Source organism: Schistocerca gregaria, chromosome 2 (assembly GCF_023897955.1).
Source record: "Schistocerca gregaria isolate iqSchGreg1 chromosome 2, iqSchGreg1.2, whole genome shotgun sequence".
In the NCBI taxonomy this organism is placed as follows: domain Eukaryota; kingdom Metazoa; phylum Arthropoda; class Insecta; order Orthoptera; family Acrididae; genus Schistocerca; species Schistocerca gregaria.
Genome location: NC_064921.1, coordinates 520,785,609 through 520,797,868, shown reverse-complemented (window position 1 = coordinate 520,797,868; position 12,260 = coordinate 520,785,609). Strand labels below are relative to the sequence as shown.

General features: G+C 41.7%; 1 protein-coding gene across 7 annotated transcripts in view; it reads right to left on the bottom strand.

The window, feature by feature from the left end:
- Positions 1–12,260, bottom strand: part of LOC126329925 (glycerol kinase-like) — a 260,608-nt gene that overhangs the window by 107,751 nt on the left and 140,597 nt on the right. The window contains exon 1 of one of the 7 annotated variants that reach the window (XM_049996254.1): positions 11,842–11,979. The exons of the other annotated variants lie outside the window; for them this stretch is intronic. The gene's annotated coding sequence lies outside the window, so the exon portion shown is untranslated. Of the gene's footprint in view, positions 1–11,841; positions 11,980–12,260 lie in introns of those variants that run through there. 7 annotated transcript variants of the gene reach the window in all.

The window sequence follows — 12,260 nt, the reverse complement described above, 5'->3', positions numbered from 1 at the left end:
ACGGGATCCCTACACAGCATTAGGCGTGGTACTGTGTTGTGTTTTGATGTTTCTACATTTTTGTTCAACCATTGTACTTAACTCCCTTGATCCATGGCTTTCAGGCTGTCATATAAGAAAAGTGCGAGCTGTGATTCACATGATCGTTGTTTAAGGAATCCATGCTGGATGCCATGGAGGAGGTCATTCTGTTAGTGATGCTTCATTACGTTTGTGCTCAGAATATGTTCTAAGATGCTACAACAAATGTATATCAAGGATATTTGACGGTAGTTTTGTAGGCACGTGTGATCGGTGCTTTCTCCCAGCTACTGGGTACGGTTTTTTGTTAAAGGAATCTACGGCAGGTTATAGTTTAAACAGGGGGTATTGTCAGCCGAAGATTCTTCACAGAATCTTGTAGGGATTTCGTCGGGCTCTGTAGCTTTGTTCAATTTTAGCAGTTTCAACTATTTAACAACACCACTGACACTAATGTTTATATTGCTCATCTGTGCAGTGGTGCGAGAGTTAAAAAGAGCTGATAACCCTGGATTTTAATTTTTTTAAGACACATTTGAATACCGAGTTCAGCGTTTCTGCTTTTGCTTTGCTACCTTCAATTTCAATTCCTGTCTTGTTAATGAGTCGCTGGACGCAAACTTTGTTACCATTAACAGTATCTACATATGACCTTAATTTAGTCCGCAGCTCGTGGTCGTGCGGTAGCGTTCTCGCTTCCCGCGCCCGGGTTCGATTCCCGGCAGGGTCAGGGATTTTCTTTGTCTCGTGATGACTGGGTGTTGTGTGATGTCCTTAGGTTAGTTAGGTTTAAGTAGTTCTAAGTTCTAGGGGTCTGATGACCATAAATGTTAAGTCCCATAGTGCTCAGAGCCATTTGAACTTTAATTTCTTTGGAATTCATTAGAGATCTGTCAATTTTCTGCTACGTAGTCGTTAAGACCCCATGCATTATCATCTTGACAGCCAAACTCTTTTCACTCAGCATTTCCCTATACATAGATCTACGCTCCGTTTTTACACCTGTTATGCAACGCTCTCTTTCTTTAACAGTTTCTTTACAGTTAGTGTATACTATGAAGGGTCCCTCCCATCATGAACTACTCTACTAGGAACATATCTGTCAAATGCATACTATTCTTTTTAACTTGAGCCACAGATCTTCATGTTATCGTCCAGTGCTAAATGGTTACTCATTGAGACATGATACTACTGACCCTTCATCTAGTTTGCTGAAATTCTGGTAGTGACCCTCCGTACAATTAGCGGTTCAAACATGAATATTCTTAGAATGAAATTTTCACTCTACAGCGGAGTGTGCGCTGATATGAAACTTCCTGGCAGATTAAAACTGTGTGCCGGACCGAGACTCGAAATCGGGACCTTTGCCTTTCGCGGGCAATTACTGGCAGAAGTAAAGCTGTAAGGACGGGACGTGAGTCGTGCTTGGGTAGCTAGTTGGTACAGCACTTGCCCGCGAAAGGCAAAGGTCCCGAGTTCGAGTCTCGACCCGGCACACAGTTTTAATCTGCCAGGACGTTTCATGAATATTTTTATTTGGATTTAGCACGAAAGACTATTCTCCGCCTACGCCGTAATTCGGTCCAATATTACACAGGGGAGTTAAGATTTGAATCCGGCCGATAATGATATCTTTAGAGGCAGAGTTTAGCACGATCCAAGTACGGAGATTTAGATTCCGCTCTTCTCGAATAAAATATCAACTCTGTTTCGCTTTGTCTCTACTATTGATTCGTTTTGGAAATCATCGTAGCAGGTATTTCTCGTAGTGGCTGACTGATTGCATCGTTTATGAAAATGGGTACTTCTATGAGGAGTAGGCTTTCGGGCGTGAAATTTACAGAATGTGTGATATTAAGGTTTGCTCGTCAGATCTTTATGAACGTACCAAGAACTTTACTGCTCACTATTTTTTTTTTCAAGAGCCAACACCATTCAGAATAATGGTTTCATGGGAAGGTCTAGCTAGTGAAATATTAGCTCTCTAATCAGTATAGTCTAGCCACTGCCGTCGTAGACATTTGCTGCTCGCATGAAGAGCAGCTAACGGATTTAAAACCTGGCTTTATTTTTGTATGTGTCTTTATGGAAGCGGATATTTTGGTGAACTGACCTTGAGCTGCTATTCGAAGAGCAGTAGGAGGAATATACTGGCACTCTAGCACAACGACCGCTAATGTTGAATCACATGGCAAAGCTGTCTGTCTCCGGTATGCGTAGCCAGATCCTTGGCTTTCTCGGGAACCGCTCTACCGACTGAGCCATCCGCGCATGCCCCACTGCCAGACGCAACAGCCTAATCTACGAGCATCCGCTCTCCCTCACTAGTCGAATAGCTCGACTGGCAGTGTGTTGCTCTGCCGTTAGTATGAATCACGATCACAGTTTTAATTATCAATTACTTCACTAAAATATATCATTTACCCTGACGACGGGCGATCACCTATTTCGTGGCTGAAGATGCAAAATTGCGCGCGCGCATTGATCATTGTGTCTGTTATTAAGGACAAATATACAATTAAAAACACTAATACCTATCGTAATACATGCGTCACTATTGCAAGAGTTCTCAAAGAAATGTGCTTAACCAATAACACGAGTAAACAGCACACAATAAGACTGTATCAGACACGTTCTGCGAATGTCGAGGAAGAGTATTTCAAAGCAAATTTTACGTTACGGTCTTTTAGGAAAAAGGTGTGGCGGAGCCACTGAGGACAAGATGATACAAAAACGTTGAACAAGCTATCCATGTATATGTACACTTAGCACGCCAGATGAAGGAGAAAGCGTTCAAACGACGTTTTAAATAACTTAGACTGATAGGGTGCTGTGTACTTCTTTTAATTTCCTGCAATATATCTGTTGCGTAAACTTTTTTCGGGTTTGTTACCGCAGTGAATCGTTTCCAAAGCCAAAGTGTCTAAGCGCTCCTCATCCAGGTTAATCGACACACGACCTCAAGTATGGTTCACGTTGATGCCGCCTCTAACATTGAAATTGCCTCTGTTCGGTAATGCTGAGAGTCCAGGTAACCCATATCCAGCTGACGCCGCTCATTGAAATTATATGCGGCAGAGCTACCAAATTCCCGGGTAGTTGATCACTGCGTTTCATCCGCTGTTCTCAATAGCCCCAAACATTTTCTACGGAATTACGGTTGGACGATTCACTGCACCAATCAGGTCCCTAACTGTACGTCAAACCAGAAATGTATGCGTGTAGCCATGTGAATATGGATGCTGTTCTCTTAACCTTACTAAATGAGAACTAAATAACAATAAAATGTCACGCTAACAAACGCGCAGCGCCGGTAATCGGAAAAAAATACGCTTGTAGCACTGTAAGACAGAGCGAAAAGCTGCGACTATGCTATTAATTGAATGGTGTGAAATCTAGAGAGTTCAGTTGACACCTGACGCCCCGTTGGCCCATACGTCATCCACAAAATGACTCATCGAGGAGCGATCGTATATCTCGATCGTAGTGAAATGGTTTAATGTTACAGTGAAAAACAAGCAATGTCGTTCTTCATTAAGTTGGTGGGCACTTGGTACAGTATTTTCCTGAAACATGAGTAATTAATTCACTTGATGAATTATTTCAATATATGACGTCATCTATCTCAGACATACTGTGCCAAAATGATTAACCCGTTATTCTACCACCGTTCTTTTATAGTTCCACGCATCAATCTGTAAACACACGGGAACGCTTTATTTTCCGTCAGTTTGTCTGTCCGACTGTTAAGAACCCTTTTTCTCATAAATGGGTAGATATATCAAGTTCAAATTTGTGTCACATACTAAGGACTATGGTCCCTTGGAGGTGCAAAAATTTTAAGCTTCTAAGACACTTCAATCAAAAGACCATTTATGTCACATATTTTGATGCACTAAAACTCATCAAAACATACAAGGTGCTTCCCGTTTACCTAGAACCATGAAATTTGGCAACGCAAGGTATAACTAAAGGAAAAGAACCGAAAACTCCTAATTTGTAATCATATCACACCAAGCAAATGTTTTGCATTTTTCATCCGTCTTTTATGACTTACCTTTTAAGGCCCATTTTTCGTCGGCGTATCAGGTTCAAATTTACGTTACATGGTCCCTTAGCGGTGTGAAAATTTTAAGGTAAGTCAATTCAATCAAAAGATTCCTGTACGGTACTTCCCAACGACCTAGACTCATGAAATTTTTGGCAAGAAGCAAGGCTTCACAGTATGCTTACCGAAAATCTAAAATCGTTAAAATGTAATTATACCACATAAAAATATATTTTGCCTTTTGAACATACATTGCGTTCATCACCCGTCGAAAGCATGATAGACGAACATTAGACTACTGCATGTAAACACAAACTGTAAGCTTGTAGTCAAGTTTTGGTAAGTAAATAAAAATGTTTTATTACATCTTCTCCCTCTACATATACAAACCGAAGTTCCCAGTTTGCATCTTTTTGTATGTCCGAGTTAGTCTGACGAGCTCCTTTAGAGATTTTGATACGGTCTTGGAATTCCCAGTATCGATAACGATAACAGCCAAAACTCGGTGAGAACCTTGACTCTCAGGATTACATTATTGAGTCTGTACGGAACCTCCAGATAGCGACTACTACTCGCACTTGGCTAATTCAGGCTGATAAGGCACGAAGGCTGAGCACGTATACGTTGATTACAAACCAGTTTAGCTATCATTTATTCTCTCAGCTACTGAAGCTGTGTATTTTAAGCACAAACCATGTATGACTTACCTTTTGACTAATCAAGTATATTAAAGAAATTATTGTTATGGATTTTTAGTTCCGCAGATTTTTACTTCAATAGAAAACAATAAAACGGTAAAACCTTGCATAAAGGAGGGAGATAAGTTTCTTTCTCCAAGTTGCTCCAAATACTCCCCGCAAAGCAATAAATAAACATTCCTGAGAGAAAAGACGCTCTATAAATTACTTTTGCATTGCATACAGGCAGATAAACATTTCTAACATTGTGACAGCTACGCTTAAAATTTCTTCAGAAGCGTTAGTCTGTCCTATATGCTTCGATGGGCACAATACTCATCGATTTCCATACGTCGGGAAAATAGGAAGAAAGCTACAAATCACGGAAACGTGAAGCGTTTGACAGGTAACTTTGATTATGTTGTAAGCATGTCAAAGTAAGACGGCAGCTGGATGCCTTCGTTGGCTTCTGCCATTTTACGACCACCAACTTCGACAACAAACTGAAAGCAATATTAGCCGACATAAGTCGTTAAAAGTTGGTCCTTCCGTCGTTCTTTGACTGCGGCCACAATTTCTGACCACGGGTTCGACATACAACAGCTGTAGCTAACAAAAGAACGTATGCACAACAGGTCACGAATTTACTAATCAAGTTTTCGAGAAATCGAGGCCTGAGGTGATGAGAATCCGTCGAATATCATACGAAAGCGCCTGGCGTCATGCAGTAGACCACAAGTCTGCCCGTAATGCGTTAGAATCACATTTTCTTTCTTTTTTCTAAAACGTCCGTCGATTCAGTGAATTATCTTTCTTCGGAAAGGAATAATAATAATAATAATAATAATAATAATAATAATAATTACAGCGACTCTGGTATAAACCAGTTAAACTGGTCTCAATGGTTCTCAGCACACTAGGAGCACTACCGAAAGACATTAAGTGCGCACTTGAAAACCATTCATGCTGCTCCATCTGCTAACTACAAAAAGTCAATTTACTGCTGTCTGCGAGTATTACGCTAAACATCAAGAACTCTAGACGCTTGTGGAGTGTCTGACTAATTATAAAATACGAATCCAGGACAATAAACTCTCAAATCTGCTGTGTTTGCTGTTACAGATAGCGAGCAAACTCCTGATTCCTTTCAGACTCCAACTCTCGTACATATATAGAACAGCTTCAAACGTCTGATTGATGGTTCAAATCGCTCTAAGCACTATGGGACTAAACATCTGAGGTTATCGGTCCCCTAGACTTAGAAACTACTTAAACGTAACTAACCTAAGGACATCACTCACATCCATGCCCGAGGCAGGATTCGAACCTGCGACCGTAGCAGCAGCGCGGTTCCGGACTGAAGTGCCTAGAACCGCTCGGCCACAACGGCCGGCAAGCGTCTGATTACTGTACAAATTAGTCTATAAGTTAAACATTTGACATTAAGCATGTAAGTGCGAAAGAGTTTAGGAAAGGTTTGAAATTACACTTAAAATTTGTTTGAAGTCGCTAAGTCCTATCAAGAAACAGCGGACGAATATAGTCTGCGTGATTTTCGTTCCATTTTAAGCAAAAGCAAGTTTTTCACGCAGCTCAATGATCATAACGTTTATGACTATGTGTCGTACAATTATATAATTTTGCAGGTTCTTTCTGTGTTATATGTGGATGCTGTCTGCATACTGCGTTGAAAAAGGAAATACAGTTGGTTGTAAAAAAGTAATAAATTAAAACGTCATGTGAGATGCTGAAGTTTTACTGCACGAACAGTGCAGTGTAGTAAGCGATAAAGTTTTCCATTCATCATTTTGTGTGTTTGGGTGGAGGGGGGCTTGTTAGCGAAAAAAAGTTTCGTAAAGACTTGAAATTATGTGTAAAGTTTGTTGGAAATCGCTAAGTGCTCTCATTCTCAAATACTGGATGAATAAAGCCCGAGTATTTGTGGGTCGCCAGTTAAGCTGTCTCAAGACGAACACAGTTGCTAACTGTAATATATGTCTTATTGTTTTAACCTTTTAATGTAAGATTAGAATAGCATTTTAAATTATGTTAATTCGTCCAAGCAACCTGCGACTAGTTCTGGTTTCAAGGACAGTCTGTTAGTAATATGGATGTACAAGGAGGTCCATTGATAGTGACCGGGCGAAATATCTCACGACATAAGCATCAAACGAAAAAACTATAAAGAACGAAACTTGTCCAGCTTGAAGGGGGAGACCAGATGGCGCTGATTGGCCCGCTAGATGGGCTGCCATAGGTCAAACGGATACTGCGTTTTTTAAAGTAGGAACCCATTTTTATTACATGTTCGTGGAGTACGTAAAGAAATATAAATGTTTCAGTTGGACCACTTTTTTCGCTTTGTGATGGATGGCGCTATATAGTCACAAACGTGTAAGTACGTGGTATCACGTAACATTCCGCCAGTGCGAACGGTATTTGCTTCGTGATACATTATCTGCGTGAATATGGACCGTTTACCAATTGCGGAAAAGGTCGATATCGTGTTGATGTATGGCTATTGTGATCAAAATGCCCCAGTAGGCGTGTGTTATGTATGCTGCTCGGTATCCTGGACATCATCCAAGTGTCCGGACCATTCGCCGGAAAGTTACTTTATTTAAGGAAACAGGAAGCGTTCAGGCACATGTGAAACGTCAACCACGACCTGCACCAAATGATGATGCCCAAGTAGGTGCTTTAGCTGCTGTCGCGGCTAATCCGCACATAAGCAGCAGTCAAATTGCGCGAGAATCGGAAATCTCAAAAATGTCCGTGATGAGAATGCTACATCAACATCGATTGCACCCGTACCATATTTCTATGCACCAGGAATTGCATGGCGACGACTTTGAACGTCATATACAGTTCTGCCACTGGGCACAAGAGAAATTACGGGACGATGACAGATTTTTTGCACTCGTTCTATTTAGCAACGAAGCGTCATTCACCAACAGCGGTAACGTAAACCGGCATAATATGCACTACTGGGCAACGGAAAAGTCCACAATGGCTGCGACAAGTGAAACATCAGCGACCTTGGCGGGTTAATGTATGGTGCGGCATTATGGGAGGAAGGATAATTGGCTCCCATTTTTCGATGGCAATATAAATGGTGCAGTGTATGCTGATTTCTTACGTAATGTTCTACCGATGTTACTACAAGATGTTTCAATGCATGACAGAATGGCGATGTACTTCCAACATGATGGATGTCCGGCACATAGCTCACGTGCGGTTGAAGCGGTATTGAATAGCATATTTCGTGACAGGTGGATTGGTCGTCGAAGCACCATACCATGGCCCGCACGTCCACCGGATCTGACGTCCTCGGATTTCTTTCTGTAGGGAAAGTTGGAGGATATTTGCTATCGTGATCCACCGACAACGCCTGACAACATGCGTCAGCGCATTGTCAATGCATGTGCGAACATTACACAAGGCGAACTACTCGCTGTTGAGAGGAATGTCGTTACACGTATTGCCAAATGCATTGAGGTTGACGGACATAATTTTGAGCGTTTATTGCATTAATGTGGTATTTACAGGTAATCACGCTGAACAGCATGCATTCTCAGAAATGTTAAGTTCACAAAGGTACATGTATCACATTGGAACAACCGAAATAAAATGGTCAAACGTACCTACGTTCTGTATTTTAATTTAAAAAACCTACCTGTTACCAACTGTTCGTCTAAAATTGTGAGCCCTATGTTTGTTACTATTACAGCGCTATCTATCACAAAGCGAAAAAAGTGGTACAACTAAAACATTCACATTTCTTTACGTACTAGACGAATATGTAATACAAAATAGGGGTTCCTATTTAAAAAAAAATCAGTTGATATCCGTTTGAACTATGGCAGCGCAACCTAGCGGGCCAACCACAGCGCCGTCTGGTTTCCCCCTTCACGCTAGACGAGTTTCGTTCTTTGTAGTTTTTTGTTTGACGCTTATTTTGTGTGATATTTGGCCCGGTCACGATCAATGTACCACCCTGTATATTATAATAATCACTGTGGTACATTCCTAGCGATGCATGATCAAGATATAATGCGGAATCATGTTGAAACAATTTTTATTTATGAACAAATTCATGCACCCATCGCAATGATGTCAGGCCTGGCAATAACTGCCTTGATCAACGTACACTGTACTCGCGATACATGAATGAATGTACAGATAAATGAATGTTCATCATTACTCATTATCTCTCGACTAGCTGAGAACACGGCATTGCGCGGGTTATTTATTCCAATTTTCTATTGGTTTAACCCCTTCCTTCCCCTTCTCAGTGTCCATCTCCACCTACTCCAGTCCCCTCTCTCTGTCCACCTGCTCCATTTCCCCTGTTCCATCTCCTCCTCCTCTTCCTATCAATCCCCTCCTCTCTCTGTCCATCTCGTCCTCCCCCTCTCCCTGTTCATCTCCTCCCCTTTCGTGTCCATTTCCTCTCCCCATCTGTCTGTTCATCTCCCCATCTCTCTGCCTGTTTCTTCCTTCCCCTGTCTCCGAGCAACTCATCACTCATCATCTTTCCTTTCTCTACCCATCTCCTCGCCCGCCTCCCTCCTCTCTCCAAATTATCACAGTCACTCCAATAGGAGGCTGGTGGTTCTTATCCCCACCGTATTTCTTTCCAGATTGCAATTAATGCGTGTACCAAATTTGAATGAAATCGTTCCATGGGGTTTGGAACGAGATTTTTACCCGTGGCTTTGCCCACATACGCACGTATGAAATTTATTTCATACATATTTAACATGTTTCACCCGTATGCCTAGCGAATTTCGTCCTACAGTTTCATTTTTAGACAGCTCAACGTTTATCAAACGTATCTTCTGAGCTGTACGCTGCGTAACGATACAATTTTGCAGGCACATCCAGTGGTATATATGCCTGCAGTCTTCGACATGTACTGTGACTAGAATTAGTAAAGAAGAAATAAATGCAAAGGTCATGCACGATGTGAAAGTTCCTCATGCATATCAGTGGTTATGACGTCTTAGGTCGAAACTAAGTGTCGTAAAATAATTTTTCTGGTACATTCAATGGCATATGTGAAAACTGCCTGCAAAATGTGCCACGGATGCAGATAATAACTTAAAATGTCATGTATCATGTGACAGTTTTACCGCACGAACAGTGATATTGTAGCATGCAATAAACTCTCTTTCTTTCGTCGTTTTGTGCGGGTTTTTGCGGGAAAAATTTTCGTTGTTTTTGTTGTTGTCTTCAGTCCAGCAACTGTTTTTTCATCCCTACTCCCACCCCTCCGATAGGTGGGTAGTTCTTACCCGAACCGTGATTCCTTACAGACAGTAAAGAACATGCGTAGCAAGTTTGGTTGAAGTTGGTCGAGTGGCTTAGGAGGCTATGTGGAACATACATTACATACATTAGTACGCACATTCATTTTTCCTGAGGTTGTACGATTCTGTGTAATGTTCGGTAAAATTGGTAAAAACTGTAACTGATGAGAGTAAACCTCTATTCTTTTCGTATGCCGCATCAGCTGGTTGCGTTAACATCGGCGTTAAGCCGTTGGCGCTACCGTGTGGTTTTCAACAGGCTCGTAAATCTCTGAACCTCGATTTCTCCTCAGCACGTCATATTAGAGCAGCATTCGTTTCATATAGGTATGCACTACAACCGTGCGCAATATGAGTAAAATTGGTGACCAGTTAGTTCTATCCTCCTCTTGCTTGAAGTGGAACCATGGAGTCGGGATGCGTCCACAACTCACCTGCATGTGCCGTTAATTTCTGCATGCAGTTTGACCTCGTTCTAGTTTAAAACCTTAGGAAGAGAAATGTCATCGAGTACCCTTTTGCAGAAGGTTTCATGGGCGCGTGGTTTGCGTACAAAACGACCAGGCATGCGTCAAATAATCTAACCCTGCGCTATTCCATTTATTTGCTCCTTGAGACACTCAGTTCTTATTCCGAATGATCACGCCGCGATGCCCATATTCAAATTCATGCACTGTCATCCAGATCTACGATTTCAGTAACAATTTCGGGCGAAAACAACCACGGCCTTCATTACGTTTAAGTCGATTCGCTTGCTATTCGCCTGATACTTTTAACTCGACTGCAGCATGAGGTTTCTTACTGAGTTCTTTCAGGGCTTCAGCAATAGAAGAATCGCTTCAATATGAAACTTGCTTCGTTAAACAAACAAACAAACAAACAAAGAAACACACACACACACACACACACACACACACACACACACACACACACACACACACAGCGGCACGTGAGTGCTGGGGATGGCAAGTAAACCAACCGGTATTTTACTTCCGAATAGCCGATATTTTCCGGTATTTGTTTGGTGTCTGTTACAAGTGTTTTTATTGTTTACTGACAACCGAGCAAAAAACCGAAAAATCAATTAGTTACAGCAGCAGTACTATTTTTTGTTTTTAAATAAACATTTTAAAAAAGGAGTAATTTTTATTCGTAAAATTTGCACTGGTTTGAAATATTGCGTTACTACAGAAAACTGATCAACGCTATTTAAACAACAATACCAAGAGAAACTAGCAACTAACATATGGCATCAGAACTGGTACAGTATTGCTGATACTGTCCCTGTTGCTGTGTGTCGAGGTTTAACGTACGCACGCACGTGCAATGTGCAAAACTTGTCTTCCACCTAGTCTATACCATAGTCTGTAAATGTTTACACGATGTGATGTAGCAATGAAGTGCAATGCTTCATTTACTTTAAAAAATTGAAGATTTGTTTGCCAGTTCTGTGAAGTAATAAGAATGAAAATGAAAAATCGAAACTCTGTTACCTCAGAAACCGGTTATTTTGAGCGGTTTCGACAGTCAGGTTAAGCTGTCGTGAAGGAAGGAAGAGAGAAATAAAAAAATTTAAAAAAGCGATGAAACCTAAAACCGGTTGTTTCAGCGATAACAGTGAAAGCACGCGTGCGCTCTATCACAGGATTCTGAAGCATGCTTTCTATTTACTACAAACACTGGCATCATACACACAAACCTACAACGTAAGTACGTAATACCTAGTGGCTACCTCACAATAGTTTTCACAAAATAATACAACGAATGCGCTATAGAAAAATACCTTTGAGTAGGAAACCTGTGTAGTAGGAGTATCGCGGGCTGGCCCGAGCACGAGATTGAGGTAGCTGCGTAGCGGTCAGCTACCATCGCAGCTAAGGTTTTCCGTTTCACATGAGGCCGGGGACGGCCCGCAGCGCTCAGCATGCCGAGACAGCGGGAAATGACGCACACGTTACTGATGCGGCGACATCCACACTCAAGGCTATACACCTGCCGCTCTCGGCTCGATTGTTTGAACAGCTGCAGACAGCCAAGATCAGGCGAAATCATTCATCTTACGTTTGACAGTCCACGCGAAGAACCTCTTTCTTTCTCACGGTCATCTACTTCCCTTTTCTTACGCACATCTTGTGTATTAACTATACCACGGGTACTATACGTCGTTTTGTTAACTCGGCGTTGCAGCCGCAGGTAAGCGAC